General features: G+C 44.7%; 1 long non-coding RNA gene across 1 annotated transcript in view; it reads right to left on the bottom strand.

Annotated features, from left to right (window-relative positions):
* Positions 1-5,447: 5,447 nt before the first annotated feature.
* Positions 5,448-26,342, bottom strand: part of LOC132385702 (uncharacterized) — a 30,184-nt gene continuing 9,289 nt past the window's right edge. Inside the window, exons 3-4 of the long non-coding RNA XR_009509233.1 lie at positions 6,791-6,960; positions 5,448-5,898 (exon numbers count right to left, since the gene is read on the bottom strand). This is a non-coding gene — a long non-coding RNA (uncharacterized LOC132385702). The remainder of the gene's footprint in view (positions 5,899-6,790; positions 6,961-26,342) is intronic.

The raw sequence follows: 26,342 nt of genomic DNA, 5'->3' as shown, positions 1-26,342 counted from the left end.
ATGAACTTCAGGGGAAAAGGGGAAAACATCCTCATTGGTCCTTTTTGCACTATTGAAGTATTTTGTGATTTAGTGCATTTTGTATCTTTTCTCTGCATAGCTGCTGTTGAAAAAAAGAACACAATTAGAAAAGACAATGATTTTAAAAACCTGACTCAGGATGTTTGAAGGAGATTTGTGTTTCAAGTTTCATTTTTCATTCCCAACGTGGTGGGTGTCTGGAGTGAATGTCAGGGGTGGTGGAGACAGATGTGAAAGAGGCTATTAGATACCACGTGAATGTGAGGAGAATGGAGGGATGTGTTCCTTGTTTAGGCAGAATGGATTGGTTTAGTAAGGCATTAAGTGACCAGGTCAATTGGTTCAGAACAACACAGTGAGCAGAAGGGCCTGTTCAAGGACAAGTACAGCAAGCAGAGCAGGTAAACTGGATAAAGTGATCCCACTCAGAGAACAGACTGTGACGTCAGTGGATATATGCCGGCATCACAGTTCTCTCACCAAAGATACTTCACTGCTGGATAAAATGAAGTTTGTGAAGTTTATAACCAATCGGGTGAATTGTACTGATCAGGCATCTCATCCTACTGAGGAAATTAAAATTGTTGTGAAAGCTGCAGAAAGGTATCTTGGTGTAACTGGTGTTATGTGGGAAGCTGTAAATGAAGCTCTGATTTGTGGGGGTTTCTGCATCCCAGTCTACTTGTGAAGATATGTAATGGGATTGAAATATTGAAGTGAAATGCAAGAAGCCTGATTTTACATGGCCAACACTTTCAGCAGTTTATTTCTGGTTTGTCAGATTCTTCCGATGTTATATCTGTTCAGGAAACCTGCTCATTTTAAGTTTTATTCCTGTGCAGGATTATATTGTCGTTTGGCTTGACAGGTTAGTTTGTTTTTAGTTTTCGTTGCCTGGGTTCTTACCATGCTTGAAATATGTGCTTGTTGGGTTATGCAAAACATCCCACTGTCGTGTTCTTGGTAACCCCACCTTGTTTCTGTCAATGCCTTTATTTGATTATAGAATACACGATTTAATGAAGTCTGAGAATTTGTTGGTTCAGTGTACATTAAGGAAATTATTGCCAAAGTTTAACCATTTTCCAGAGGATCAAAATATAATTTCACTGGGATTGTTGATGTTGCTGTCTTATGCGTGAATTATTGGTAACGATAAAGAAACGATCTACAAGCTATTTATCAGGATTTACAACAGAATCGCTTGTCATCAATTCGTGCTTACAGTGGGTGAGGAATTTTTTCCATGCAAAGTTGTAATTTGTTCAGATTCCCTTTCGGTTTTCAAGAGTCTTAAAACAGGTCATTCTCGCAGTAGGTCAGATTTACTGCTGGAAACTCATCAAACATTGTTTCATATTCAAAGGACTGGATTTGCGGTGTGCATTGATTTCGGGTGCATGAAGACACGGTGAGCAGTCGGGTCCTGAGGAGTCGGTAGAAGAGAGGGATCTGGGAACACAGATACATAATGACTTGGAAGTGGCGTCACAGGTAGATAGAGTCGAAATGAGAGCTTTTGGCACATTGGACTTCATAAATCAAAGTACTGACTACAGGAGATGAGATGTTATGTTGAAGTTGTATAAGACGTTGGTCAGGCCTAATCTGGAGTATTGTGTGTAGTTTTTGTTACCGGCCTGAAGGAAAATTATCAACAAAATACAAAGAGTGCAGAGAAATTTACAATACGTTTGCTGGGACTTGAGGACTTGAGCTTTAGTAAAAGGTAAGGACTTTATTGCCTTTAGTTTTGGAAAATGAAGGGGGATTTTGCAGATTTATATAACGTTATGAGTGTTGTTCACAGGGTAAATGGAGGCAGGATTTTTCCTCTGAGGTTGGGTGAGATGGGAACTGGAAGTTGCAGTTTAAGGGTGAAAGGTGAAATATTTAAGAGGAACCTGAGTGGGATCTCCTTAACTCAGAGGGTGGTGAGGATGAGGAACAGCTGCCAGTAGAAGTTATGGATTTCATTGTAGAAAAGTTTGGATCAGGGGTATTGAGTGCGATGGTCCAGCTGCGGTTATGGGACTCGGCAAAATAATAATTCGGTACGGACTAAGTGGGAAAAAGTGTTTGTTTGTTTGTAAAAGTGCTCTCTGACTCCATTTAAAGTGTCGATGAAGGGGAATTGGTGGGGGCTGTTGTCGGGAAGCAAACGATGTGCTTTCAGGATTTCCTGCTGGGGACAGAAGTAAATTGATACTGGATATCCATGGTCAAAGTGTGGCAATCAGAGCCAGGGATTGTAAAGTTGTAAAATATCTTTTTCCTCCTCTTTGGCTCAAACTCTCCCCACTTTCCTACCCCCATTTTCACCCCTTCCCACTTTTGCCACCTCTGCTTCCCCATTTCCTCACTGTCTCTTTCTCTCCATCTCTTGTCTCCCACTCCCTCATTCTCTCTTCCTCCTCCCACCTCACCTATTTCCCTCTCTTCCACACACACTCTCTCTCTCCTCTCTTCATCTGTTCCCTTCCCCACTGACACACCCTTGTCCTCAGCACATTCCTCCTTACCCTACCCACTCAGTCACTCACTCCCCTTCTTCTCCCCTTATAATCTCTTTCACCCTTTCTACCGAGCGCTTCCCCTACCTCTCACCCTCACCCCAATTCCTCCTTTACTGCAGCTCGTTTTCCCGAGCACCCACCCGTCCCCACGTCCCCCACCCCGCACTGTGATGGCGATTGACTCGCACAGTGAATTGTCTGATGTTGTGCAATTCTTCGTTGTTTGGACAGTGACAATGTTTTCTCAGAAGACGAAGGGGTGTGGTTTCCGGGGGAGGCCAGTTTGTTCCCTTTTTGTGTGCTACAGAAGAGGCGGGGGAGGGGAGTGTGGAGGAGAGAGAGAGAGACTAAATATATATAGCCTCAATCTCTTTCTCCCTGTCCTCCTCTCTTCATCCATTCTCAGCCACACTGCCCCACTGTTTCCTCCACACATTCCTCCGTAATCTTCCCCCTTTTCTGTCGCCTGTATCCTCACCACCCCACCCCCGTCCCCGTCCCCACATCCCCCACCCTGCACTGTGATGACGGTTGACTTACACAGTGAATTATAGATGTTGTGTAATTCTTCGTTGTTCGGAAAGCAGCAATGTTCTCTCAGAAGACGAAGGGGTGTGGTTTCCGGGAGAGGCCAGTTTGTTCCCTTTTTGTGTGCTACAGAAGAGGCGGGGGAGGGGAGAGTGGAGGAGAGAGAGAGAGACTAAATATATATAGCCTCAATCTCTTTCTCCCTGTCCTCCTCTCTTCATCCATTCTCAGCCACACTGCCCCACTGTTTCCTCCACACATTCCTCCGTAATCTTCCCCCTTTTCTGTTACCCGTTTCCCCGCCACACACCCATCCGCACATCCCCCAACCCGCACTGTGATGACGGTTGACTCGCACAGTGAATTATAGATGTTGTGTAATTCTTCGTTGTTCGGAAAGCAGCAATGTTCTCTCAGAAGACGAAGGGCTGTGGTTTCCGGGAGAGGCCAGTTTGTTCCCTTTTTGTGTGCTACAGAAGAGGCGGGGGAGGGGAGTGTGGAGGAGAGAGGGAGAGACTAAATATATATAGCCTCAATCTCTTTCTCCCTGTCCCCCTCTCTTCATCCATTCTCATCCACACTGCCCCACTCTTTCCTCCACACATTCCTCCGTAATCTTCCCCCTTTTCTGTCGCCTGTTTCCTCACCACCCCCCCCCCCCCCGTCCCCACATCCCCCACCCCGCACTGTGATGATGGTTGACTTACACAGTGAATTATAGATGTTGTGTAATTCTTCATTGTTTGGAAAGCAGCAATGTTCTCTCAGAAGGCGAAGGGGTGTGGTTTCCGGGAGTGGCCAGTTTGTTCCCTTTTTATGTGCTACAAAATAGGCGGGGGGGGGGGGGAGGGAATGAGGAGTAGACGGGATAGCCGTGTGTTCTCAGTAGCTACGCCGTCACGACAAAGACTGAGCGCCGTCTGCGAACTGGTCTCTGACACAAACACACACAGACGCACAAAGAGACGGACAGGCACATACACGGACACATATGAACACACAGAGATTCAGACATACAGAAATACTTTAAAAATGAATGCAGTATGCATTTTCAACGTTTTAAGATGGAGGCAGCTATTTTGTGAACTGTTTGAAATGATTCTTGCTCTGGGATAATCTGGTGTGCTTGTGGGGATGTCAGCGGGTTTGGGGGTTCACATGGACATGGGTCTGCACGTTGATTTGCAAATGTACGAAGGTTTCAGGGCATGTTGGTGAATATGGATTTTGGAGTGTCGGTGAATTCGGGGGTGCACACTGCTCTGGGCATTTGAGGGTGTACGGGGATTTGGGAGTATTTAGGGCTGTGCACAGATTTGGGAGTCTCAGCGGATTTGGGGTTGCACACGGATTTGGGGAATCCTTCGATTTAGGGGTGTAATGAATCTTAAGGCCTTATCATTTATAGAAACTTCAAGAACAAATGCACTTTGAAATTTCAACTTTGTTCTTGCCATTAGGTTTGAGGTGGAGGCAGCTGTTTTGAGAAGTGTTTGAAATCATTCTTGCTCTATGATCATCTAATGTGCATGTGGGAAGTCAGCGATTTTCGGGTGCGCACAGATATGTGTATGTGCGTGGATTTCGGGGTGCCGGCAGGTTTGGGATCAGCATGGATTTGTCGATGCACACTGATTTGGGGGGGGACGGACCCTGAGTTGGGGTTTGCGGAAGTGCACAGATGTGGCAGTGCACACAGATTTGCAGATATGGGAATCCCGTTGGATTTTGATGTGTTTTGAATCTCGAGGTTGTTTCATTGGCATATTGTTTAATAATAAATGCAACCTTAACTTCGACCTCTGTTCTTGCCATTTTTTTTAAGTTGGAGGCAGATATTTTGAGAACCGGTTGAAATGAATGCTCTGGGTGCATCTAATGTGCATGTGGGAGAGTCTGTTAATTTGGAGCTGTGACGAGTCTCAAAGCAGATTTATAGTGGCAGCATATTCAATTGATCAGACACCTTTGTTGGGACAGACCACATATGGTCTAAATATTAACTCATTAATGTAATCACAATCTCTCACCGTGGGCATTGCGCCGGTCAGACGTTATCAGGTGATGAGCCGGTGAAATATCCGGTCACCTCGGGGCTTCAGTTCATTAATAAAGCCGCGTCCTGAGCACACGGCAGAGGCGGCCGCAGGTTCTCCGGTCCGGGCTCCAGCTCCTCACATTCACCGCCTCATCTCCCAGGTGTTTCCAAGGTGAGGACATGTTCGGCACAGCAACCTCCTGTTTTGTGCCGGAGGTTTCTATGTTTATTCCCGGGCGGATTGTCCCACCGACCGGCAGTTGCGGGAGGATACGAGTGTGTGTGTGTGTGTGGGACGCGGCAGAGCACCAGCCTGGAAACTCGGTTCCTCATTGGATCTGTCAAATGGCAGTCACAGAATTACTCGTGAATACCGCTCGACCATTGGCCTGCAAATATGCTCATCAATTCCCGTTCCCGCCCACCGAACGCGCAGCCCGACGTTCCCAAAATGTGGCAGAGATCAAGTCGACACGTACAAACAAGATGGAGGAACTCAGCAAGTCGGGAAGCAACATTTCAGTGCGAGACCCTTCGTCAGGACCACTTTGATGACGACGGTCTAGCCGGATGCTGGTTGGCTAATCCATTGTCAATCACCAGTCTCCGCCTTCTCTTTGAATAATTGGCTGACGTGGAGAACGAGTGCGGGGTTTGTATAAACAACGGCGGTCACTCCAATTTAAAGCTGCATTCCGGACACGAACTGGACTGGAGTGTGGTGTAGAGAATTGGGACAGAAAACCCTCACTGCTTCCTTTTTCAAATGAAACCTAAGTTACCCCCCGAAAAGTCCTATAGATTGTACGTAACAAAACACGATAGAGTGAGTTAAATTAAAATTATTGACATTTTTAAAATGAAATCTACATACCCAGAATGATGCTTCCCAACACGAACAAAGGCATACAGTAATTAAGCATAGTGTGTCAAATTCTAAGGCGTGTCAATGTAATTCCTTACCTTCTTGTGTCATCCACAAACTTCCATAAACAAGTATGTATTCTGTAAAGGTGTCTCCATTGATGCCCTTTATCCCACCAATCTTGATTTAATTATTAATCCAACAACCCCTCAATTTCTGATGTGCTATTTGGAATTTTAACAGCTTTTGTTACTGATTCGCAGTGTGCAGGGACCCATAAGAAGTGGAAATATAAACCAATACTCTGCGTATGAAATAATGTTTGAGTAGATTTCAACAGTAAATCTGTCCTACTGCAAGAACTACCTGTTTTAAGACTCATCAAAACCGAACAGGCATCTGAACAAATGGCAACTTTACATGAACAAAAGCCTAAAATGATGGAAACAAATTCTACTATGTATACTGATAAATGGTTGGTAAATTGTTTCTTTATCGTTACTTGTAATTCATGAACAAAAAACGGCCACACCATCATCCCGGTTAAGTTATCTTTTGATTCTTCTGCAGCAATGTTTCACATATGATAATAATTTTCCACAATATACTGACGAACTAAGATTGTCAAGCAGAACCTTATCCTGAGCCCTCATTAAGTTGTGTATCCTAAAATAAGCTAAAAGCTTGAGAAAAAGTATGTGGGGTTACCAAGAACGCGACAGTGGGACACATTGCATAATCCAACAAATCCATATTCCCTGCGTGATTAGAACACAGTCCCTGGACAACAAGCTGTGTGAACTGATAGCCAGAAACTCTCACCTGCGGGAAACAAAATAAAGTAACGTTTTGTGCTTTGTGGATCCCTGGTTGACGGAGGAGACACTGGACCACGCCATCGAACCCTCTGGGTTCTCCCTGTTCCCTGCGGACATCGAGAATGTTGTTCTCCAGAAATCGGTCAATCTTGTTTCTTTATCGTTACCTGTAATCTGGGCACAAAAACAGCCACACCAACAGTCCAGTTAAATTATATTTTGATCCTTCTGTAAAATGGTTAACATATCACAATAAATTTCCTTAATATACCAATGAACTAACAGATTCTCAGGCATAACAAAATCCTGAGACTTTATTAAATCGTGTGCCCCAAAATCAATAAAGGCATTAAAAAAAACAAGTTGGGGTTACCGGGAATGCCACAGTGGAACATATTGCATAATTCAACGAACCCACATTCCCAGTGTAAGAAGAACCCAAGCACCCAAAACTATAACACTCTTCTTGTGATGTTCCCAACAGTCCTCCGACACACCTCTAACAGGATGATCATTTCTTTGCTCCTTCAAATTAATCCAGTACATTAACATTAAAGTCAATCTCCGCAAAATCAATCAGTAAACCGGAAACAGGAGACGGCCTTACTGCACCACAACAGAATCTTAAAGCCTGTGCTTGTATCACAGCCAAACATTTGAAAGTTGGAGATGAAGCTGATCCATGAGCCACAGAATCAAGACATGATATAATGAAACAGATGTAAATGGTCAGCAGAGATTTTCATGTCGCTCCCGAAGAATATCCACAGAGACACCGAGAATATTTATTGCTCCTTCATATTTATCAATTAGTTTATGATACGGTGCTTCCATGTCAGCTCATTGTGCATCCACCTGCCACTTCTCACCACTGACACGTCTTCTATTAATCCTGTTTATAAATCACTCGACTTTATTTTTTTGCCACTGAGAGCTTGTCCATCGATTAGCCAACTAATTAATTGCTAATGGCATCCTATATACAGTTAAATTGACATTTCTAACTCCAATCCTTAAAACTCCATCATCTAAGTAGTGATTTCCCCACCCCTGTACCTATCTTAGAGAAAATAGTATTAATTATAATAAGAAATAATAAATACTGTCTTGTGGGATCCCAATCTCTATCTCAGAAACCCGTGTATAACTTGCCCACCGGCACCTGCACAAGGCGTCTAAATAAAAAAAAAAGCTCATAAAACTTCACAGTCTTTAACTATGATCAAAAGGCCTGTGTAACAGCTAAGAAACCGGCGTATAAGTAATGAAACAGGGATTTCAGCTCATCATTATATCCCAGTTATTTGCCTTCTCCAATTCAGCGTTTGGTCTATTGCCTTCTCTGCCTTGGTGATTCAAATGCTCAAAGAGATGGTCTTTAAATACCTGCCTGCAACATGTCCTCCGTCATTATGTTCCTGATGGTAACCTTCTGAGGCAATTATTCCTCAGATCCCCTCTAAACCTCACACTCTTCTTCTTAAAACTCTCCTTGTTATTCAGGCCTCTGTCTGGAATCACAGAATACCAATGAACAGCAAGTGTGGTTCCTTCCAGATGGTCCATGCCCACTTGAGTTCACGCCATTTGCCTGCGTTTAGCCCATAACCCTGTGATCAGGTACTATCCATTAGCCTGTAAAGATATCCTTTAAACCCTCTAGCTGCACTCAACCATACCACTTTCTATAGTCGCTCCTTCCACATCCCCATCATTGTCTGTGGATAAAATGTCCCCTTTTAGTCTTTCTTCTCTTACGTAAAATCTATCCCCCTTGAGTTTTACAACCGTCCCCTGGTGCTTGAAAAGGCGGTCTCCATTTATATTATCGATGCACCTCATGATCCTTGTCTTCTTTAAGATCACCTCTCAACGTTGGATGCTCCAGGAGAACATTGTTCCCACCAATGCGGTCTCTCCTTGTACCTCAGCCCATCCCATACATTCTGATGAATCTCCAGAGCAATTAAACATCTTCGGTAGTGTGATACCAGAAGTATACACTTTTCAAGCTTTTCAAACAATTAATGTTTCAGTAAGTCCTTCCAAGAGTTCTGTTCAGTACTTTCCTAATATCGACAGGTATCCCAGTGGACGCCTTCATTCTATTTACCTGTCTCAACACCTTTAGGTACCGCTGTACCTCTGCGTCAATGCTACGCCTTCTGCAAGAAATTCAGAAGGCGCAGGATAGATACATCCCGAAGAAGAAGTATTTTAAAGGGAGGATGAGGCAAAACAAAAGAAGGGGCACAGAATATAGCAACTATTCGTAGAAAGCTCGAGGAATGGAAAGCTTTTATAACTCGACAGCATCGACGTTCAGAAGTTTAAAGTACATTTATTATCAATGTATATATACTGCATTCAACCTTGAGACTCGTCTCCATACAGGCAGCCACAAAACAAAGAAATTTCATAGAACTTATTAAAGAAAGAAGACCGTCAAACACCCGATGTGCAGAAAAAAGAAACAGATCTTGCAGACAACAAAAGTCAGCACATAACATATTGAACTGAAGTGCTCGATAGTGAGTCTAAAGCCACAGAACCAGGCATCACTGTAGCCGATTCAGGAGCCCGTTTATTGAAGACCAGCGCAGAGACAAGTAAACCCCGCAGTGCTGTGATCTGAACTTACCTGTCCTGTCCTCCAGCCCCCACACCCTGACATTTTCAGTCTGCCCTCGTACTTCAACCTCCTGAATCCCAGGTCATTCCACGCCTCTGGTTCTGGCCCTGCCGCGTCATGACGCTCTCAGCCATCTCAATGCGGAATGCAAAGAAAACAGAGCAGTGAGGACAGAGACGATGATATAATATCAGGGTAATCTAGGCAGTAACATGAAAGAGGAAACCAGAAATCCCTTTTTTCAGATATTCCTCACAAAACGTACAAGAGAGGTAAAGTGGATACCAGACAACTGTAAAATGATGCTGGAGAGGGAGCAAAGCTGAACAAAAAATAGCAGATCAAGTCAATGTTATTTTGCGTTAGTCTTCACCATGGAAGACAGCAGCAGAACACATGAACACCGGAATATCAGACAGTAGAAATGTGTGATTATTTCTCCCTCCCTCCTTTCTTAAAAAGTGGGATAACATTAGCCATTCTCCAATGCTCAGGAACTGATCCTGAATCTAAGGAACATTGGAAAATGATTACCAATGCATCCGCAATTTCCAGGGCCACCTCTTTTAGTACCCTAGGATGCAGACCATCTGGACCTGGGGATTTGTCAGCCTTCAGTCCCATCAGTCTACTCATCACCGTTACCTTCCTAATGTCAATCTGTTTCATTTCCTCAGTTACTCTATGTCCTTGGCCCATCCATACATCTGGGAGATTGCTTGTGTCTTCCTTAGTGAAGACAGATCTAAAGTACTTATTAAATTCATCTACTATTTCTCTGTTTCCCATAACAATTTCACCCAATTCATTCTTCAAGGGCCCAACATTGTTCATAACTATCTTCTTTCTCTTCACATACCTAAAAAAGCTTTTGCTATCCTCCTTTATATTCATGGCTAGCTTGTGTTCGTACCTCATTTTTTCTCCCCGTATTGCCTTTTTAGTTAAGTTCTGTTGTTCATTAAAAAGGTCCCAATCATCTGTCCTCCCACTCACCTTAGCTCTGTCATACTTCCTTTTTTAATGCTATGCAATCTCTGACGTCCATTGTCAACCACTGTGGCCCCTTTCCCCCCTTTGAATCTTTCCTTCTCCGGGGGATGAACTGATTTTACACCTTGTGCATTATTCCCAAGAATACCTGCCATTGCTGCTCCACTGTCTTTTCTGCTAGGATATCCGTGCAGTTAACTTTGGCCAGCTCCTCCCTCATGTCTCCATAGTCTTCTTTGTTCAACTGCAACACAGACACTTGCAAGCTGCCCTTATCGTTCTCAAATTGCAGATAAAAACTTATATTATGGTCACTACCTCCTAATGGCTCCTTTACTTCAAGATCGCTTCTCAAATCCTGTTCATTACATAACACTAAATCCAGAATAGCCTTGTCCCTGGTCGGCTCTCGTATAAGCTGTTCAAAGAATTCATCCTATAGGCACTGTACAAACTCCCTATCCTGGGGTTCAGCACCAACCTGATTCCAGTTCACCTGCATCTTGAAATCCCCCATAAATACTGCGACATTACCTTTGCCACATGCCAATGTTAACTCCCTATACAACTTGCACCCAATATCCATGCCACTGTTTGGTGGACTGTGGACAACACCCATTAGGGTCCTTTTGCCCTTACTTTTCCTCAGTTCTATCCACACAGACTCCACTTCTCCTGATTCTATGTCCCCCCTTGCAAAGGACTGAATCTCATTCCTCACCAACAGGGCCACCCCACCCCCTCCGCCCACATTTCTGTCCCTACGATAGCACGTATACCCTTGTACATTCATTTCCCAGGTCTGATCTCCCTGCAGCCATGTCTCCGTTATCCCAACAACATCATAGTTACCCATTCGCACCTGGGCTTCAAGCTCATCCGCCTTATTTCTGATACTTCGTGCATTCAGATATAGCATTTTTAGCCCATTTCTCCTCTCTCTGTTTGAATCGCTGCCTATTGTGTTTAACCCAGCTCCCCTAACTCCCATCGGGCTATACGCCCCTAGAATTTTGTTGTCCTTCCTAAATTTACTTATTCTTTCTGCACATTTAACTCCATGTTCCGTTAGACCATCCCTCTGTACATGTGTCCTCCTTAACACTTATTCCGCCTCACCTTTCTCTACTATTCACTTAATATTCCGGAACCGTGTAGTCCCCACCTGTCCTTTATTCTTCATCTCGTTATCCTCTGTCACATTCTGGATCCCCGCCACCTGCAAATTTAGTTTAACCCCCCCCCCAACACAAAAAGCACTAGCAAACTCCCCTGCAAGAATGTTAGTACCGCTCCAGTTCAGGTGTAAACCTTCCCTTCGGAACTGATCCTACCTTCCCTGGAACAAAGCCCAATTATCATAAAAACCTGAAGCCCTCCCTCCTGCACCATCCTTTCAGTAACGTATTCATCTGTATAATCCTTCTGTTCCTTGCCTCACTCGCACGTGGCACAGGTAGCAATCCTGAGATTGTTACCTTGGAGGCCCTGCTCTTCAGCTTCGCACCTAACTCCCTGAACTCCCTACGCAGTTGTATTAGTTATATTAATCATTGTTACTTCAATAATAAATGCAGTTTGGAATGAAATTACTTCTTGCTGTTAACTCAGCCGTTCTGTGAACTATTTGAAATGATACTTGCTCTGGGATAATCCAATGTGCATGTGGGGGTGTCTGCTGAGTTGGAGCCGAAACGAATCTCAAGATTGTCTCATTTGTTCATACATTGATCATTAATTTAATTTGAATTTTGAGCTCTGTTCTGTATTTTTTTAATGGTTCAGGCAGCCATTTTGTGAAGTGTTTGAAATCAGAGTTCGAGAGCATCTGCAGTTTGCGGACACAGATGGGAAGAGACCGAAACAAGGGTTTAAAGTGAACTCGAAGTCTACGGACAAATGTTCATTCAGACAGGGTCAGGCGGAGACAATGGGTTACCCACACATAGCCTCAGAAACACAGTAACACACAAACACACAAAGTGTGGTGATCAGAGCCAGGGATTTTAAAGATGTTGAGGAGCAAGCAGACAAAAACACCCACATTCAGACAGGTAGATAGACACACACACACACACACACACACACACACACACACACACACAACTACACTGTCTTCACCTTCTAGAGAACATGGAAAAGAAACTTAGAAAACCCTACCGCACAATGGAGACACTCCGGCCCACAGATCTGTGTCGAACATGTCCTTATCAAAGAAACTACCTCGGGGTACACATAGTTCTCTATTCTTCTAAGTTCTCTGACCTAACATGGGGAATCTTATAAGACCCTATCGTTTCCGCCTCCACCACCGTCGCCGGTAACCTATTCCACTCTCTCACCACTCTCTGTGTCAAACAACCTATCCTTGGCCTGTGCCTTCTTCCAAGCACCTTGAAACTGTGCCCTCTCGTGCTCACTATTTCAGCCCAGGAGAATGTCTCTGACTATCCACACGATCAGTGCCTCTTATCCTCTTATACATCTCTAACAGGTCATCTCTCATCCTCTGTCGCTCCAAGGAGTAAAGGCTGAGTTCACTCAAACTACGCTCATAAGGAATGATACCCAATCCAGGCAACATCCTTGTAAATCTGCTTTGCACCGTTTCTATGGTTTCCACATCCTTCCTGTAGTAAGGCGACCAAAACTGAGCACAGTACTCCAAGTGGGGTCTGATCAGGGTCCTATATTTACCTCACGGTTCCAAAACTCAGTCTCACGGATTATTAAGGTCAATGCACCACTTGCCTTCTTGACCACAGAGTCAACCTACGGAGCAGCTTTGAGTGTCCTATGGACCCGGACGCCAAGATCCCTTTGATCCACCACACTGTCAACAGTCTTACAAATAATACTCTATCGGCCATCATATTTGATCTAATAAAATGAGCCACCTCACACATATCTGTTTTGAACTCCATCTGCCACTTCTCAGCCAAGTTTCGCATCCTATCAATGTCCCGCTGTAACCTCTGACAGCCCTCCACACTATCCACAGCTCATTGACTCATCCGGGGTGAGATGATTAGAACACACACAACCACTACCACTAGACGGCTGAGTTTGATGGCCATGCATTACGGTTAGGGGTGGACCCGGACGAGCCCCCGATGTTCTGCCTGTGACTGTCACTGAGGAAACTGGAGGGTTTCTTCAATATGAAAGTGTTTATTCATCACCACAGACAGACATTTTCTTGGGGACCCTCTTGTTAGAGTGCGCCAAGCACAAACTACATCGATAGTTTATATTGAGGAGAATGGCAACAGTAGGTGATTCAGTACAATTTCACAAGCGACTGTGTCATAATCTACTTCAATATTCAGTGCCTGACAAATGCTTCTGTCACAACCACGGATTCAGCAGCGCGGCAGATTCGGCAATTGCGCTCGCGAATATGCACGTGGCAGCCAATTATTATTTCATTGTGATCGTATTTAACCACATTCGTGCCGTCGTAGTTTTTGTCCGGACTTGAACCTCGGACACAGCAACACTTCCCTTTCCGCCTTGCCTGTGAAATTGGACTGTTGAGTCACCTGAATCTGAAGACTAGCGGTCTTCGTTTAATTCTCACTTGTTCTTTTCAGCCGCAGTGTAGGCTTCGTTTTCCATTTGAGAGTTTTAATTCACGGCCTCTTTGGCCGAGCGTTTTTGTTTGCTTTTCCCTTTAACGTTGTTGGCGTTAAAGTCTGTGTGCTGTCGAACTGCTTCAGTGTCTCTCGCTGCGCACTCTGGCCATGTCCGCACCGCTGTGACAGGTTCCTTTGAAGTTCATATTTACAGTGGAAGCACAATTAATTGATAAGATACCTGTCAGGTTCAGTCACCTTTGTTGGGACAAACTATCTCCTACCAATGGTCTAAATATTAAATCTTTAATTTAATCACATTCTGTCACGGCGGGGCTTTCACGAGTCTGACGTCAATGATTTGTAAATAATTAAAAATATTTATTTTTAAATCTGTTGACACCTGTCCCTGGGGAGTCGCTAAATGGTTTTAAAAACCCAAGGAAAGTGCTGCCTCGACATGTCATTCCGAGAGATCACCTGTGGCACAGATCATTGGACAGCGAAAATGTCTGCAATGTTAGACAGGTACCTGAGTGTGCAGAAAATATTGTTCGTGTTGATTGTCGTCGTTGGAGTTCCTGGTGAGTGAGCAGAGCAATTCAAGTTCGGTATTTCTGAGTGTTTACTGGTGTGAAGCTGTTCATGATCAGTTAACAAGCTTTTAACTTGATGATCATTGTGTACATCTCCGTCAGAGGTATCGATCCTGTCAGTTCCATATTCTGATATTTATATTTAGTGACAAGCGGAACTAAACCGCTGCCTCTCCTCTCACTCACGGGACCGACTCGAACGTTGTTCTTGCCTTTAACGGGACGTTGTACAGAGTTTCTCCAGCGCTGGGGACAAGCAGCTCTCCGGGAGGGTGTGACGGGGAGGATTTCAGTGGAGCCTTTTCCAGAGCAGTCCCATTGCTGGGTCCAGGCAGCTCCATAGAAAGGTGTGACAGGGTGGGTTTAAATGGGATTTTTCCCAGTGCTGGGGGCAGCACTTCCAGGGAAGTTGTACCTCGGAGGGTTTTACATCGTGAAGTTCCCAGTTCCTGAGTTATTGTTCAGAGAGAACCCCTGGTCCTGTGTTTTACGTTTCGTTACGAAGTCTGTCACAGTCCGATCCCACTGTCTGTTGGTCAGTGATTGGGTCGGATCACCTGAACCAGTGTTCACGGATCTGCGAAAGTGTGATATCGAACTGAACTGCGCTGTAGAATTAATCCATTAACTCAGCCTCAGGTTACTAGCTTGTTTCTGCTTTCCCTCTGAGACCCGTCGGGAATCGGGGCCCCGCTTCGTCCAGACGAGGGATCTCGGACCGAAACTAGAGTTTGTTCAATTCCATGGAAACTGCCTGACCTGCTGAGATCCTCCAGTATTTTATGTGCGTTGTTCCTATCTGTATCGCTTCTCGGCCCCGTCAGATGCTGAGTTTCCAGAGACCTGGTCAGTCCCGGTTAAATCAGTGAAACCGGCTCCATCAGCGACTGGAATAGGGATCAGCACCGATTGTGCCGTCCGTGCAGTTCGTCTTTATCGCTGACATTTGCCCACACAGCGACTTAACTACACATTGAAGAGGGCAGTTAGAGACAGTGTGACCCCTGTCTGATGTTGGATTAACAACGGTTCACAGACTCTCGCATTCCTGATCTTCAGATGAAACACGATCCGTTGTAAATCTCCGCAGAATTTGTTCAGTAATGTCCAGTGTCTGTACTTTCTCTCTTTCTATCCAGTAAATTTAGTGGCGATTGTGATCCTGTCCCGGGGACAGTGCGGCCTCTCTACCTGCACCACTCGCTACCTGGTGGCCATGGCAGCGGCGGATCTACTGACCGTTGTTACCGAGGTAATTTTATTTGAAATCAGTTGGTATTACTTCCGGTGGAGTTTTCTGGACATCACCCCTGTGTGCAGTGTTATCACTGTATTGAAATTCACAGCCATACAATGTTCTGTCTGGTTCACCGTCACTTTCACCGTTGATCGGTTTATCGCCATTTGCTGCCAGAAGCTGAAAACAAAATATTGCACCGGGAAAACTGCGACTGTGGTTCTAACAACAACCGGCGTACTGACCTGTCTGAGAAACGTTCCCCGATACTTCACGCGGGAACCCGCAGTGATCATCGACAACATACCGTGGTTCTGTATTACCAAGGACCATTATTTCACTGACCCCGGGTGGGTTGGATATGATTGGCTCGATACGGTTTTAGTTCCGCTCTTCCCTTTCGCTGGGATCCTGCTGCTCAACGCTCTGACAGTCAGACACATTTTAGTGGCCAGTCGGGTCCGTAAGGGGCTGAAGGGTCAGAGCAAGGGGGAGAACCGCAGTGACCCGGAGATGGAGAGCAGGAGGAGGTCTGTGGTTTTACTCTTCACCCTCTCCGGCAGCTTCATCCTCCTGTGGATGACGGCGGTTGTAAATTTCATATATTATCATGTCTCAGGAAAAGGATTCGATTTCAATGTTTCCGAATGGATCTTTATGTACGTCGGGGTTTTGCTGAAGAATTTCAGCTGCTGCACGAACACATTTATTTACGCGGTGACTCAGTCGAAATTCAGGGAGCAGGTGATCAGCGCGGTGAAATATCCGGTCACCTCGGTGCTTCAATGCATTAATAAAGCCGCGTCCTGAGCACAAGCCGGAAGTGGCCGCAGTGTCTCCAGTCCGTGTCCAGCCCCTCACGTTCACCACCTGATTTCCCAGGTGTTATTCCCAGGCCGATTATCCCATCGTCCGGCAGCTGTGGGATATTAGCATAGTTTGTGTATGGGGTGGGGCAAAGCACCGTCCGGGAGGATCAGTATTTCATTGGACCGGGAAGATATCAGTCGGAGAACTGCTCCGGAAGGCGCAACCCCATGATTGGCTAACGTGAAGGAATATGGCGGGATTTGGATAAACGACGGTCGACACTCCCACTTCAAGGCGTTGATCCCGCCACCATCTGGACTGGAGTGTGGTGCGGAGAATTGGGAAATAAAACCCTGGCCGATTCCATTGTTTTTCCGTTCGAAAGTTAAATTACCCCAAAGTCCCAGATATCGTATGCATTGAAACACAATATTATGAATTAAATTAAAGTCACTCCCATTACGTCAGAGAGCTTTTAAATAAAGTCTAACAACCCCCGAAGATTGTAATGAAGCCTCCATTTGATTTCTTTCTTTCTGATACGCTTCGCACTGAATTAAAATGTGTTCAACTGTTTCATAATGACAAAACGTACACGAGCCAGAATTATGTTTACCAACACGACATGAGGAATAGTATTGTCAATTGGAAGACGATTCGTGTTTTAAGCCCTTTTCCCATAAATCGAACACTTCTATGTATTCTGTAATGGTATCACCCCTTGTGACCATTATCCCACCGGTATTACCATAAGCCCACAATTATTAACACTAAAAAACCCTTACCTGCTGATTTCCTAGGTGGAAGCTCTTTACCGACAGTTAAACTTTTAACAGCTTTGGTAAGTATACAATCAACCCGCTCATTCCCCTAAACCCCTCTAAACTGAAAGGCTAACTTCACATTCAGTTAGGCTTAACGAAGGTCTCGGCCTGAAATGTCGACAGTGCTTCTCCCTATAGATGCTGGCTTGCCTGCTGCGTTCCACCAGCATTTTGTCTGTGTTGCTAGAATTTCCAGCATCTGCAGATTTCCTCGTGTTTGACTTTGAATAGGAAATAATGTTTGATGAATTTCCAACAGTAAATCTGATCTATTACTGAAGTCACCTGTTTTAAGACTCATCAAAACCGAAAAGGACTCTGAACAAATTACAAATTTATCTGGGCAAATTTCTTTCACCCACTCTCAGTCGAAAACAGATGGCAACCAATTTTGCCGTATGTACTGATAAATGGTAGGTAAGTCATTTCTTTATCCTTTTCTGCAATTCAGTCAGAAAAAAAAGTGCTCCACCAACATTCCCAGTTAAATTATCTTTCGATCCGTCTGCAAAAAAACGGTTAAAATGATTAACCTAGTTAATGATGACTGGTTCACATATCATCATAATTTTCCTTAGTATACTGATGAGCTAACAGATTCTCAAACATGACAGCATCCTTAAACATTATTAAACTGTCCAATCCAAAATGTACGTGCTGGTCGCGAAGGCTGTTGGGGTGGTGAAACCTATCCCGGTTAGGGTGGCGGGAGGATGGGGTAAGAGCGGACGTGCATGATATGGAAGAGATGCGGTTGAGGGCAGCGTTGATGGTAGACGAAGGGAAGCCTCTTTCTTGAAAAAGGAGGACATCTCCTTCGCTCTAGAATGAAAAGCCTCATCCTGAGATCAGATGTGTTGGAGACGGGGGAACTGAGAGAACTGCATCGCGATTTTACAGATAACAGGATGGGAATAGTTAAAATCCTGGCAGCTTTGAGAGTCCGTGGGTTTGCAGTAGACATCAGTGGATAAGCTGTCTCCTGAGACAGAGTCAGTAAAAACAAGGAAAGTACTGAAAGGTTGCGCCTCAATTTTGAGACTGCGCCCTCTAGTGCTGGATACGCTCACCAGAGGAAACATCCCCTCCACATCAACCCGATCTCGTCCATTCAACACTCGGTAGGTTTCAATGAGATCGCCCCGCGTTCTTCTGAATTCCAGTCAGTACAGGCGCAATGCTGCCAAATGGTTCTCGTATGTTAACCCGTTAATTCCCGGAATCATCCTGGTGAAATTCCTCTGAACTCACTCTGAGGACAACACTTCCTTTCTGAGATACGGGGCACAAAAATGTTGACGATACTCCAAGTACAGCATGAATAGTGACTGATAAAGGCTCAACGCTATCCCTTTGCTTCTGTATTCATGGGCTAATCTACAGAGGGAATACGAGTTCATATCTCCCAGATAGTGGTTCCAGTGTCAGGCAGTTATGTTGCATTTTAATACTGGAATAATGCAGAAGATTTGGATGGTAATTAGAAGACCCTTAACAAGATGCTGCCTGGATAAAATAAGACTGGACAATCCAGGGGAATTTGCTCTGTTCGGGAGAGGCTGTGGGAAGCCCTACAGAAGTCTATGGGTACCTGAGAAGCACAGACACACTGGCCGGCTGGTATTGTGTCTCTAAGTAGAAAATGCCTACTAGCAGACAAAAGGCACTTCAGCAGAAAAGGGGAACAGTACTTTACGGGTCCTTTTTGCGATGTTTGTGTATTTTGTAATTTAGTGCATTTTCTCTCTTTTCAGGACACTGCTGCTGTAATACAAACACCTTATATTAGACAGTAATGTTAAACGTGCCTCTGAATGTTTAAAGTCGATGTGTGTTGCAACTTTTGTTTGTTTTCGGACTCATAGTGATGGTGTCTGGAAGGAATTCCGGGGGTGGTGGTGGAGGCAGATGTGATAGAGGCTTTTAGATACCACGTGAATGGTTGGAGAATGGAGGGATGTGGACCCTGTGAAGGCAGAGGGGACTGGTTTACTGAGACATAAAGTGACCAGTTCAATTGGTCCAGAACAACACAGTGAGCAGAAGGGCCTGTTCCCCTGCTGTCATTGTTCTATGTTGGTGAGACCACGGCTGGAGAACTGTGCAACTCTGGCCGGCCGCCTCGGAAAGGACGGGATTAACCTGGAATTCGCAGTAAAAATTCACGACTTTTGTTGCCGGCAGTGGAGGACAGGAGTCAAAAGGAGAATCGATTGTGACTGTGCACTGACCACAAAGCTGAGCGTGATGCACCACCGATTCTCCCCTCCGTCACCACAGGCCCCATTGTCACGATGTAATTGTCGGGTTACATAAAGAGTGACAAATGACACAAATTGTTCAATGATAGAATAAGTCACAAACGCTCGCTTTTCATAGGAACTACAGTTCCCATCGGGCACCGCGCTCAGTCAGCTTCAGCTGCCGAACATACGGGGCCGCGGGGGCATCTTGGTAGTTGTAGTCCATATGTCTCAGCTTCTCACTCGCTCCCTGCTTCAACACTATTCCTCAGCCATCACAAACATCTGTTGGAACAGATTCACCGTGACGTCGGAGGAGAACCACGCCTGTCGTTGTGGACGCAGAGGCCGGCAACCACCGACAGCAGGAATAAGGGCAATTAATGCCTCACATTCACCACCCCACTCTGAAGAAATTCCTCCTCATCTCTGTTCTGAGGGAAGTTTGGAACAAGTGGTGTACCGCAGGGTCGGGTGCTGGGACATTGGTCATTTGTATATTTCTCAGTGTGAGTTTGTGAGGCCTCCGTCGGAGAGGGTCGACCATGGATGTTGCGTCCGAACTATCCAGATATGCACCACAGAAGCCTCAGATAAATACTCCGGACATGGTCTGACCAGAGTTTTATAAATTACAACATAACCTCCTGGCTTTTGAACTCAGCGCTTCACGAGTAAAACCCGGTATTCTATAAGCCTCCTTCACCACCTAATCGACCTGTTCACCCACATCCAACGAGCTGTGAACTTGCATCCCAAGAACTGTCTCTCCGCAACACTGTTCGGCATCTCGCCGTTGGCAGTGAACAAAGTTTCTACAGCACATTACAGGCCTTTCGGCCCACAATTTCTGACCATGTGACATACTCTAGAAACTGTCAAGAACTTCCCTACCGCATAGCCCTCTATTTTCTCAGCTCCATGTACCTAACTAAGAGTCTCTTAAAAGGCCCTGTTCTATCCACCTCTGCCACCTTCGCAATGCATTCCATGCACCACCACTTTCTGTGTGAAACACTTACCTCTGACACCCCCTCTGTACCTACTTCCAAGCACCTTAAAACTGTGCCCCCACGTGTTAGCCATTTCATCCCTGGGAAATAGCCTCTGGCAATCCACACGATCAGTGCCTCTCATCATTTTATACACGTGTATCAGGTCACCTCTCACCCTCCGGCGCTCCAGGGAGTAAAGGCCAAGTTCACTCTGCCTGTTTTCATAAGGCATGCTCTTCAATCCAGGCAACACCCTTGTAAATCTCCTCTGCACTCGCTGTATAGTATCCACATCCTTCCCGTAGTGAGGTAACCAGAATTGGACACAGTACTCCAGGTGTGGTCTAACTAAGGCGTTGTTCCTCTGTAACATTACCTCACAGCTCTTGAAATCAATCCCACAGTTGATGAAGCCCAGTACGCCATACGGCTTCTTAACAACACTCTCAACCGACGCAGCAGCTTTGAGTGTCCTGTGGACACAGACGCCACTATCTGGCTGATCTGGGTCATCGGACAGGGGTTATCGGACTTGAATTATGATTTGTTCAGTGTTGCCACCTCCCCTGAACCCCGACTCGCTGCCTGTCCCAACCCCGGGAGGGTGGGAGTTTATCTCAGTTACGAGTCCGGGACAGTTTCATTTTACAACGCGGAGACCAACTCCCATCTCCACACCTTCACTGGGAATAAATTCACGAAAAAACGTTAAACTGTCTTCTGGATTTGCGATGAAAACAAGTGTCTAAGAATCTGCTCCAGTTCCGCTCCGGTTCTGTAAACAGGCTGGGTCTTGGGACCAATGTCAGGAGTAATGTCCCTGTAAATATAAATGTGCGGAGAGTGAAATAAACACGAGATGAGAATTATCGATCTATTAATGTTAACTCGCTCACCACGTCCATCAACAGAACAGAAACACGGCGGATTCGGTCCTGAGCTGCCCCGGGTCCTAAAGTCCACCCGCACTGAGTCAGTTTAACGGGGACAAGCCGGGGCGGTGCTGACTGGAAAAGGGAGGTCAAGTTGAATCTTGGAAAGACCGTAAGACATAAGAGCAGAATGTGGCCATTCCGCCCATCGATTCTGCTCCGCCATTCTATCATTGCAGATCCCGGATCCCACTCAACCCCATACACCTGCCTTCTCACCATGTCCTTTGATGGCCTGATCGATCAGGAAATGACCATCTTCCGCCATAAATATACCCACAGACAGCTTCCACCGCAGCCCGTGGCAGTGTATTCGACCGGTTCACTACTCTCTGGCTAAAAATATTCCTGCTTACCTCTGTTCAAAAACATCTCCCCTCAATGTTGAGGCTGTGCCGTCTACTCTGGATGCCCCATCATATGAAACACATGCACCCTGTCTCGTCCCTTCAACACTCGGTAGGTTTCGATGAGATCCTGCTTCCTTTCTGAGGTATGGGACCAAAAACATTGACAAAACTCCAAGTACGGCCTAACCTGTGTATTATAAAGGATCAGGATTATATACTTAATTAAATATTCCATTCCTCTTCAAAAAAGCCAACAATGTATTTTCTTTCTTTAAGACTTAACCTGTGAAATACCTTTCTGGGTCTCTTGCACGAGTCCCCCCGCAGCTCTGATATTTGAATTTTCTCCCCATTTAAACACTAGTCTGCACTATTATTCCTTTGACCAAAATGTATTATCATACATTTCCCAACACCGTATTCAATCTGCCACTTTTTTAACCAATCCTTCTGTTGTCTAAGTCCTGTTGCAATCACATTGTTTCCTCAGCACTACTTTCCCCTCCACCTATCATTGTATCATCCGCAAACTTTGCCACAAAGTCATCAATTCCATTATCTGAATCGTTGATACACAATGTGAAGAGTAGCGGTCCCAATACTGACCCCTGAGGAACACTAGTCACTGGCAGCCAGCCTGAAAAGGCCCATTTTATTCCCACCTGATGCCTCCCGCCTGTCAGCCATTCCTCTGTCCATGCCAGTATCTTTCCTGTAACAACATGGGATTTTATCTTTCTCGGCAACCTCATGTGTGGTACCTTATCAAAGGCCTTCTGAAAATCGAAGTAAATGATATCAACTGCCTCTCATTTGTCCATCCTCCTTTTCACTTCCTCACTGACCTCTAACAGGTTTGTCAGGCACGATTTCCTTTTACAGAAACCATGCTGACATTGACTCGTTTTATCATCAGTCTCCAAGTACCTCGGAAACTCACCCTCGTTAAATGATTACAATACTTTCCCAACCACGGAACTCAGGCTGACTGGCCTAGAAATTCCTTTCTTTTGCCTTCCTCCCTTCGTAACGAGTGCAATTTTCTACTTTCAGATCCTACGGGACCATGCCAGAATCGAGTGATCCTTGAAAGACCGTGACCAATGCATCTGTATCTCTTCAACAGCTTTTCTCAGGACTCTGGGTTGTCGTCCATCTGTTCCAGGTGACTTGTCCACCTTCAGACCCTTGAGTTAGTCACACGCTTTTTCCTTTGTAATAGAAAAGGCACTCGCTCCTTCTGTGTCTTCCACAGTGAAGAATGATGCAAAGTATTCACTAAGTTTCTCTGCCATTTTTTGTTTCCCATTACTACCTCACCAGCATCATTTTCCAGTGCTCCAATATCAGCTCTCATCTCCCTTTCGCTCATTATGTAGCTACAATATAATATCCTGTTTTATATTATTGGCGAGTTTGCTCTCGTGTTTCTCCTTTACCATTCTTATGGCTTCTTAGTTGCCTTTTGTTGAACTTTAAAAGCATCCCGATGATCCAACATCCCACTCAATTTTGCTACTTACATGCCATTTCCTCAGCTTTTACACAGGCCTTTTGATTAATTTTTGGAAGTTCGACTGTAAAGTTTTATGAGATTTTTTTATTTAGATTTCTTGTGCAAGTTATACGCAAGTTTCTGAGATACAAGAAAGCACAAGGCAGTATTTATCAATTCTTATTATAATTAAGAATATTTGCTATGAGATAGGTGCCGGGGTGGGTAAATTACTATTTACAGATGATGGAGGTTTATGAATTTGAGATAGAAATGTCAATTTAACTGTATATAGGATGCCATTAGCAATTAATCAGTTGGCAAATAGATGGGACTTAAGCCTTCAGCGGCAAAAAAACACAAGTCAAATGTTTTATAAACAGGATTAATAGACCTGCGCTTGATTTGAAATCATCTGATCAAACTCTTGAAGACGTGTAAGTGGTGAGATTTCCAGACAGGTGGATGCACAATGAGCTGACAGGGAAGCACCGTATCAGTAAAATAATTGATAAATGTAAAGGAGCAATAAATATTCTCGGTGTCTCTGTGGATATTCTTCGGGTGCGACATGAAAATCTCTGCTGACCATTTACATTTGTTTCATTAGATCTTGTCTTGATTCTGTGGCTGATGGATCAGCTTCATCTCCAACTTTCAAATGTTTGGCTGTGAGACAAGATTCTGTTATGGTGCAGTAAAGTTGTCTGCTGTTTCAGGTTTACTGATTGATTTTTCGGAGGTTGAATTTAATGTTAATGTACTGGTTTAATTTGAAGGAGCAAAGAAATGATCATCCTGTTAGGGGTGTGTCGGAGGACTGTTGGGAACATCACAAGAAGAGTGTTATAGTTTAGGGTGCTTGGGTTCTTATTACGCTGGGAATGTGGGTTCGTTGAATTATGCAATATGTCCCACTGTGGCATTCCCGGCAACCCCAACTTGTTTTTGTAAATGCCTTTAATGATTTTGGGATACACGGTTTAATAAAGTCTCGGGACTTGTTACGCCTTGAAATCTGTTAGTTCATTGGTACATTAAGGAAATTTATTGTGATGTGTTAATACAGAAGGACCAAAATATAATTTAACTGGGGTTGTTAGTGTGGCTGTTATTGTGCCCACATTATAGGTAACGATAAAGAAACGACATTGACCGATTTCTGGAGAACAACATTCTCGATGCACTTTCAGATGAAGCACGTGACCCCATCGTGAACTTGGTCACATCCTCATCATGGAAGACAATCCAATTGATGTCATCCAAGCGGTCCTGCAGCATGAAGACCGATTGGTCGGACCAACAGTGGATGGATCATCTATGGCCGCTTCTTGTTTCAGTTTTTGCCTGTACATCGGCAGAAGCCGGATCAGAGAGTGATCTGATTGTTGAAGTGTGGTCGGAGGAGCACTTTGTAAGCGTTATGGAAAGGTCGAGTGTGCCAGCTCCCCGAGCGCTCACCTGGATGTGCTGACAACACTTCGGAGGGGCTTCAGTCAGCGATGCTGGATTAAAGTCAGGGCGACAATGAAGGCAGACTCTGGGTGGGCAGTCTTCAGCGTGTTGAGGGTTTCGTACAGTTCCTTGAGAGCCAGGTCAGTATCAGCCTGGGGCAGAATGTACACTGCTGTGATGATAACACCATGAACTCCCTGGGCAGCCAGCAGGGTCTAAACAGCTGCTCCACATCTGGGCAACAAAGGATTGGAGCACATGCATATTCTGGGTGTTGCACCAAGCATTGTTGTTGACCATGAAGCATACCCCACCTCCTTTACTCTTCCCCGTGAGTGGTTTCCACCTGTCCACAGGGAACAGGGAGAACCCAAAGGGTTCGATGGCGTGGTCCGGTGTCTCCTCCGTCAACCAGGTCTCCGCAAAGCACAAAACATTACGTTCTTTTGTTTCCCGCTGGTGAGAGATTTCACTTATCAGTTCACACAGCTTGTTGTCCACGGACTGGGTTCTCATCATGCTGTGAATATGGGTTCGCTGGATTATGCAATATGTCCCACTGAAGCGTTCTTGGTAACCCCACATTGTTTTTCTCAATCCCTTTAGTTGATTTTAGCATACACAATTTAATGAGGTCTCAGGATTCTGTTATGCTTGACAATCTTGATTCGTCAGTATATTGTGGAAAATTATAATGATGTGTTAAACATTGCTGCAGAAGAATCAAAAGATAACTTAACCGGGATGACAGTGTGGCTGTTTTTTGTTCATGAATTACAAGTAACGATAAAGAAACGATTTACCAACCATTTATCAGTATATACAGTAGAATTTGTTTCCATCATTTTAGGCTTACGGTGGGTGGTGGAAACATGTTCATGTAAAGTTGTCATTTGTTCAGATGCCTGTTCGGTTTTGATGAGTCTTAAAACAGGTAGTTCTTGCAGTAGGACAGATTTACTGTTGGAAACTCATCAAACATTATTTCATAAGCAGAGTATTGGTTTATATTTCCACTTCTTATGGGTCCCTGCACACAGCGGATCAGTTACAAAAGCTGTTAAAATTTCAACTAGCACATCCAAAGCGAAGGGGTTGTTGGATTGATAATTAAATCAAGATTGATGGGATAAAGGGCATCAATGGAGACAACTTTACAGAATGTTGTATTTCCATGTGAACCCGCAAACCCGCTGATATCCCCTCAAGCACATTAGATTATCCCAGAGAAAGAATCATTTCAAACAGTTCACAGAATAGTTGCCTCCATCTTAAAACATTGAAAAAGCAAACTGCATTCATTTTTAAAGAATTTCTGTCTGTTTGCATCTCTATGTGTTCCTTTGCGTCCTTGTATGTGTCTGTCCGTCTCTTTGTGTGTCTGTGTGTGTTTGTGTCAGAGACCAGGTCACAGACAGC

This window comes from Hypanus sabinus (genome assembly GCF_030144855.1).
Source record: "Hypanus sabinus isolate sHypSab1 chromosome X2 unlocalized genomic scaffold, sHypSab1.hap1 SUPER_X2_unloc_1, whole genome shotgun sequence".
NCBI lineage: Eukaryota > Metazoa > Chordata > Chondrichthyes > Myliobatiformes > Dasyatidae > Hypanus > Hypanus sabinus.
This window is presented reverse-complemented; position numbering and strand designations above follow the sequence as displayed.